General features: G+C 57.7%; 1 long non-coding RNA gene across 1 annotated transcript; it reads left to right on the top strand.

Moving 5' to 3' along the window:
* Positions 1-6: 6 nt before the first annotated feature.
* On the top strand, positions 7-3,329 carry LOC112551719. The gene is made up of 2 exons (XR_003096026.1): positions 7-1,656; positions 1,836-3,329. It is a non-coding gene; the product is annotated as an uncharacterized LOC112551719 (long non-coding RNA).
* Positions 3,330-5,066: the final 1,737 nt, after the last annotated feature.

Raw genomic sequence — 5,066 nt, 5'->3', positions numbered from 1 at the left:
CGAGGCCTCGCGGGTCCGAGCCAGCACCTTGAACCGCGCCCGGAAGCAGTGGGGAGGCAGCGCGGAGCCTGGCGCTGCAGGCACGAGTGGACCCAGACGGCAGCCACCGCCGCGGAGAGCGCCCGGCAGCACCGCAGCCCACGTCGGTCTGGGAGAGGGGGCCTGGGCAGCGATGGCTGGAAGCTGTGACAGCTCGGCCAGACCGACGCATGAAATCAAAATGACCAAATGGAAATAGCGGTGCATCTTGCACGAGAGCGCACGAGGGTGGCTGGGACCGTGCGCAGAAAAGCAAGTCCAACCAATCGCATTCTCTGGGCCAGATTCTGCCAAATCATCAGAGTGGCTGTAATCGCCCAAAAGTTTTAATAGAAAGGAAAGAAACCCTCCCGCATAAGAGACAGCGAGCGGCTGGGGCAAAACTGGATTGTGGCGACAAGGCCACCATGAGGAAGACCAGACCCGCTCAGCGTAAAGAAAGCGGAGCTCGCGGCACGCAATACCAGACCCACGCCGAAAGATGATAGCAGTCGCAGTGAAGGCCGGGGCAAGGGTGGATGAGGGCAGTGAGAGCGCTGTCTAGAAGCGCTGGTGAGTGAGGTAGGCCTCAGCCCTCTTCCACCCCCGAGCCTCAAAATCAAAGTGACAGTTCCTCTAAAAGGAAAGTTGTTGGCAGAGACCTGACACACTCGTCGCATGTATATCCGAGCCAAGAGAGAGAGAAGGGCACAGGGGCTGCATCCAGTGAGCGCGGCCTCGCGGTGTGCGGTGCTGCAAACATGTTTGCGGTGCCACACACCACACGTTTAGATGTTCTCTGCGCTGCAAGGGCATGCGCTGCTCCGCTTTTATTTTTTCTACAGGTTTGGTCAAAAAAACCCACGGAAAAAAAAAAAGCAGAGCAGCGCATGCACGGGCAGCGCGCACCACTCCAGCGCAGAGCCGGGCCGTCCAGAGCCGCAGCCAGGATCCACGCGGCAGAATCACCGCTGCTGCTGCAGCCCCGGGAGACCCCCAGGACCCTGCGTAGCCAGCTGGGGCCAGCCCAGTGCGGTCCCAGCCTCCCTACCCCAAAAGTGGCTTGCAAGAATATATGAAAGGGTCGCAAACAAACTTTAAAAATGGATTAAAAACCATGGGAAACCCTCTCAAAAAAGGTTGAGAGTATCCCCCTAGGCCAGGGGTGGGCAAAATGCAGCCCCGGGGCTGGATGCGGCCTACCAGGCCATTCTATCCGGCCCACGGGGCCCCTAAAAATTTAGAAAATTAATATTTCTCTGCACTGGGCTGCCTGTCATGTGGCCCGTGATAGCTTGCCAAAAACATAGCTTGCCTCTGCCCAAAATAATTGCCTTCCCCTGCACCCCGTCACATCTGATGGACTTACAACTTCCAGACCAGTCAGAAACTGCAAGGAAAACCAGCTTCGCATCTGGACAGATCCAAACCCACAATTCAAGCAGTTAGCAGTTGTAATGTGATAATTCCCCCTTCCTCCCTGTTTTGTTCAGACTTTCATTTGACCAGCCATCAAGGAGAAATGCTTTGAGGCGATCCAATCAAGCTGCCAGCAAGGTGTGCAGTCCAGGAGGGAGCTGGAGAAATCCCGCTTGGTGAAGGCTGCAAAAAGACTGGAACAGCTTCCTGCCGGCATGGGTGAGAAAAATACTGCTGCAGCTAAGTATGTACTAGGACTTTCTGTGATAGAAAAAGACTCCTTCCCAATATAAAATGAGCTGTCATTTAGTTTTAGAGCTTGTATTGGTGTTAAAGCCTTTCTGCTATTAATTGAACAAGGTGTCATGTCAATCCTTAACTGCTTGTAACTGCGACAGGCAGCCTTGGTGCCGGCTGGAGTTGGTGAGAGGCTCCCAGCCGAGACCCGGGCGCAGCAGAGGATGCAGGAGCAGCCCCAGGTTGCAAACTGCAGAGCCCGGAGGAGGCTGAACCCCAGCAGTGCCAGGTGTCCCACGGTCGCACGGTCTGCTCACCGATTCGGACTCAGATTCACCTGCACCCAGTCTCCGGCTGCAGCCAGGCATCGGGAAAGGATGGAGACCAGGTTCAGAGGCAGAACTGCATGGGGTCACGATACTGATGCACCTCGTTCCACGCTTTATAATCCCAGGGTTTGCAGCACAGTGCAGCATTTAATGCAGGGCTAATGATCCAGTCACATGAGACGTATGGAATAACCGCGGCGCAGGCTCCGGGGCCTGGTGCAAGAGGCATGGGCCCGACCCACCTCCACACCCAGGCACGGGTGGCCGGGCTGCAGCCGGGTCAGCTGGCACTGTGCTGACCAGAAGATCCCCACCGATGGGCCAAAGCCCAGGAGCAATGGGTTAAAACTGGGCCAGAAGACGTGGAGCGGGGTGTGCATGCTGGGACGCTGGAAAGAGGTCCAGATGCTCTCCCCGCTGTCGGAGCACCAGGGGAGGAGCTGGACACTCTCCACCCTCAAGAGGAAGCCGGCCGCCTTCCCCGTGGCCAGACCGCCCGGGGAAGCGCTGGACGCTCTCCCCGCTGCTGCCAGCCTCGGCCACGTTCAAGGGGCCCAGGCCAAGCTGCAGAAGTGCCGCTAAGCAGATGGCCCAAAGCCCATTTGTGAGTGACCGCAGTGTGAAGTTCAGCAGATGTGACAGCTCACTTGGTCAGCAGGTAAAGGAAACCATCGAACACAACTGAACAAAGCACAAGGCCGAAAAGGAGATAAGGGAAGACCATACATTACATACTTCATATACCCTATATCATAGCTTTATCTTAAGTAGTAGTAGTAGCGAGCGATGTAACCAAATGTATTAGATGTTATTTTGCCATAATAGATATATTTTTGTTAAATGCTTAGATAATTTGTAAAAACAAAAACAGCCTGTCAGAGAAGACCATAAAGTCAGGTAAAAAAGAAACAGAAACGGCATTCCAGCACGGGGAAGGAAAGGAGAGAAGAACCCCTCCCTCTTTCCCAAGGACATAAATCCCAAATAATTGGCACCTTCCAAGTCCACAAAAGATCTGGCTCAGTCCCGTTCCAATAGTTTCAGTGAAACCAAGAAATGTAAATAACACCAATCAGAGATCACTTATTAGAATATTAAAACCTGCCATCTATAAATAATGGGCATGGGCTGGAGGGAAATTTGGGAAATTCAGCAAATTCAAGAAGACCTGCTGCCAATCTGCTTGCCACCCTCCTCCCACCTCGCGAGTCTCCCAGCGGGGGTAGGTGCGCGACTGTGTCGTGCAGGCGCAGGCACCCAGACAGACTCGGGGATAAATGTTTGTTCTCATGTTTTAAGGTGCAAGCAAATAAAAGGCTGGGTGTTGTACCTGTTTCTGCCTCTTTTATCAGTAGCCTGCCCGCACCCACGAGATTACTTGTAATCTAGGTCATGCCACTGATGGAGCTGGGGAGTGCCCTGCCCTGGACGTGGCAGGGACCAGATCCTCGCCTGGGAGCCCGCGCCAAAGGACCCCGGTCAGGTGGGGCAGGGAGGGGGCAGCCCAGGGGAGCCCGAGGGGCGAGCCAGGGCAAGAGCCACCTCAGATAGGCTTTTGTACCCCACGGGCCCCACGTGTGCACCAGGCTTGAGCCATTTTAAGTTACGTTACCTGCTTAGTTGTGGTTTTTGAAGATAAAGACAGCAGCAGGGTCCTGTGGAGTTAATCCTCGTCGGTCACCTAGCAGAGAAGACAAGGCCACATCGCCACACCACTCATCACCAGGGCTGGTTACAACACCCGAGTGGAAAGCAGTGGGGTGTAGGGGAGGACAAGCCCCACAGAAGTTACACCGATGTGGCCGCGCCTGGACCACCGAGGAACCACTGACCACCCCCAGGCAAGTGAGGGTTCACCCAGCAGAAACAACAAGGTCATGGCGGGTGAATAGGCCAGGTGCAACGTGACCCAAGGGGGCAGGAGGTGCCCGTGGCCTGCCGGCAAGGGCATCGGGCATCGGGCGTGAGCCTGTCACACCTACGTAACTACAGTTTTGCTGGGGACTCTTCCACAACGGGCACACGTTCAGGGCTGGAGAACTGCTTTTGGGAGACGGGCTCCATCTGACAAGGACTAGGAAGAGCACCAGCACGCATCATTTGACTAACCGAAGAAGGAGGCTTTCAACTAGGTTTCACTGGGGACAGTGAACGTGGCGGAGCACCTTTGGGTGCCTGCCCCTTTAAGGGTTTGAGCAGGCTGTGAGGCAGCCTGCAGGTGAAGCAGAGCCAATCAGGTGTTGGCAGGACAACCCAGAGGCCACCTGATTGGAGCAGGGTGGAGCAGCTGCAGTATCGCCCCGCCCCGCGGGAGACCGTCCGCTCCTGGAACGTTCCGGAGGTCGGGGTAGGACCCGTGGGCGAGGAGGAGGTTCCCGGGGGGTCCCGAGCCCCAAGGAAGCAGCCCAGGGAGACAATATTATTGGGGGGGCTGGGGTGAAGAGGGCCCCGGGGCGGGCCGCGGGGGGCTCGGGGCCAGGGCAGCTCATCCAGGGCTGCGGGGGGGCTCCCGCCGTGCGGTGCAGGAAGGGCAGCCGCTTCCAGACTCATCCCCGGGCTCCCAACTAGTCAGGGCAAGGGGGCTGGGGCTGACAGGCCAAGGGGCAAGTGAGCCCACCGCGAGGGGCACCCCGACCGCCCTGGGGGCAGGGCCAGAGCCTAGAAGAGGCTGAAGGTCGCTCCGACGGGGGGACGCCCGTGCCGAGAGCAGACAGGTGGTGGCTGGCATGACGCAGGCGGAAGCCCAGCCCCCCGACGGGAGCGAGCCGGGGCGGCGCGGGAGTTCGCTACGAGGTGGAGGCAGGACCAGAAGGCCCGGGGGTCAGCGGCCTGGGCACTGGGTACCTAACCCTAACCCCCCCCCGGTGACACCCCGGTGAGAGGCGAGGATGGGGTGCCGGACAGCCTCAGCCCCCGCTGCCTTGAGAGTGACCCTGTGGAGGGGAAGGGCTAGGGGAGCGCACCCTGAGAGAAAAGCACCAGGTTTGGGCAACACCTGAAGCCCAAGGCCTGAGAGAACGAGGCGTAGCGAGAGGCCAAGAGTGGGGTCCAGGTATGTCGACA

This window comes from Alligator sinensis, unplaced genomic scaffold (genome assembly GCF_000455745.1).
Source record: "Alligator sinensis unplaced genomic scaffold, ASM45574v1 scaffold987_1, whole genome shotgun sequence".
NCBI classification, from domain to species: Eukaryota; Metazoa; Chordata; order Crocodylia; family Alligatoridae; genus Alligator; species Alligator sinensis.
This window is presented reverse-complemented; position numbering and strand designations above follow the sequence as displayed.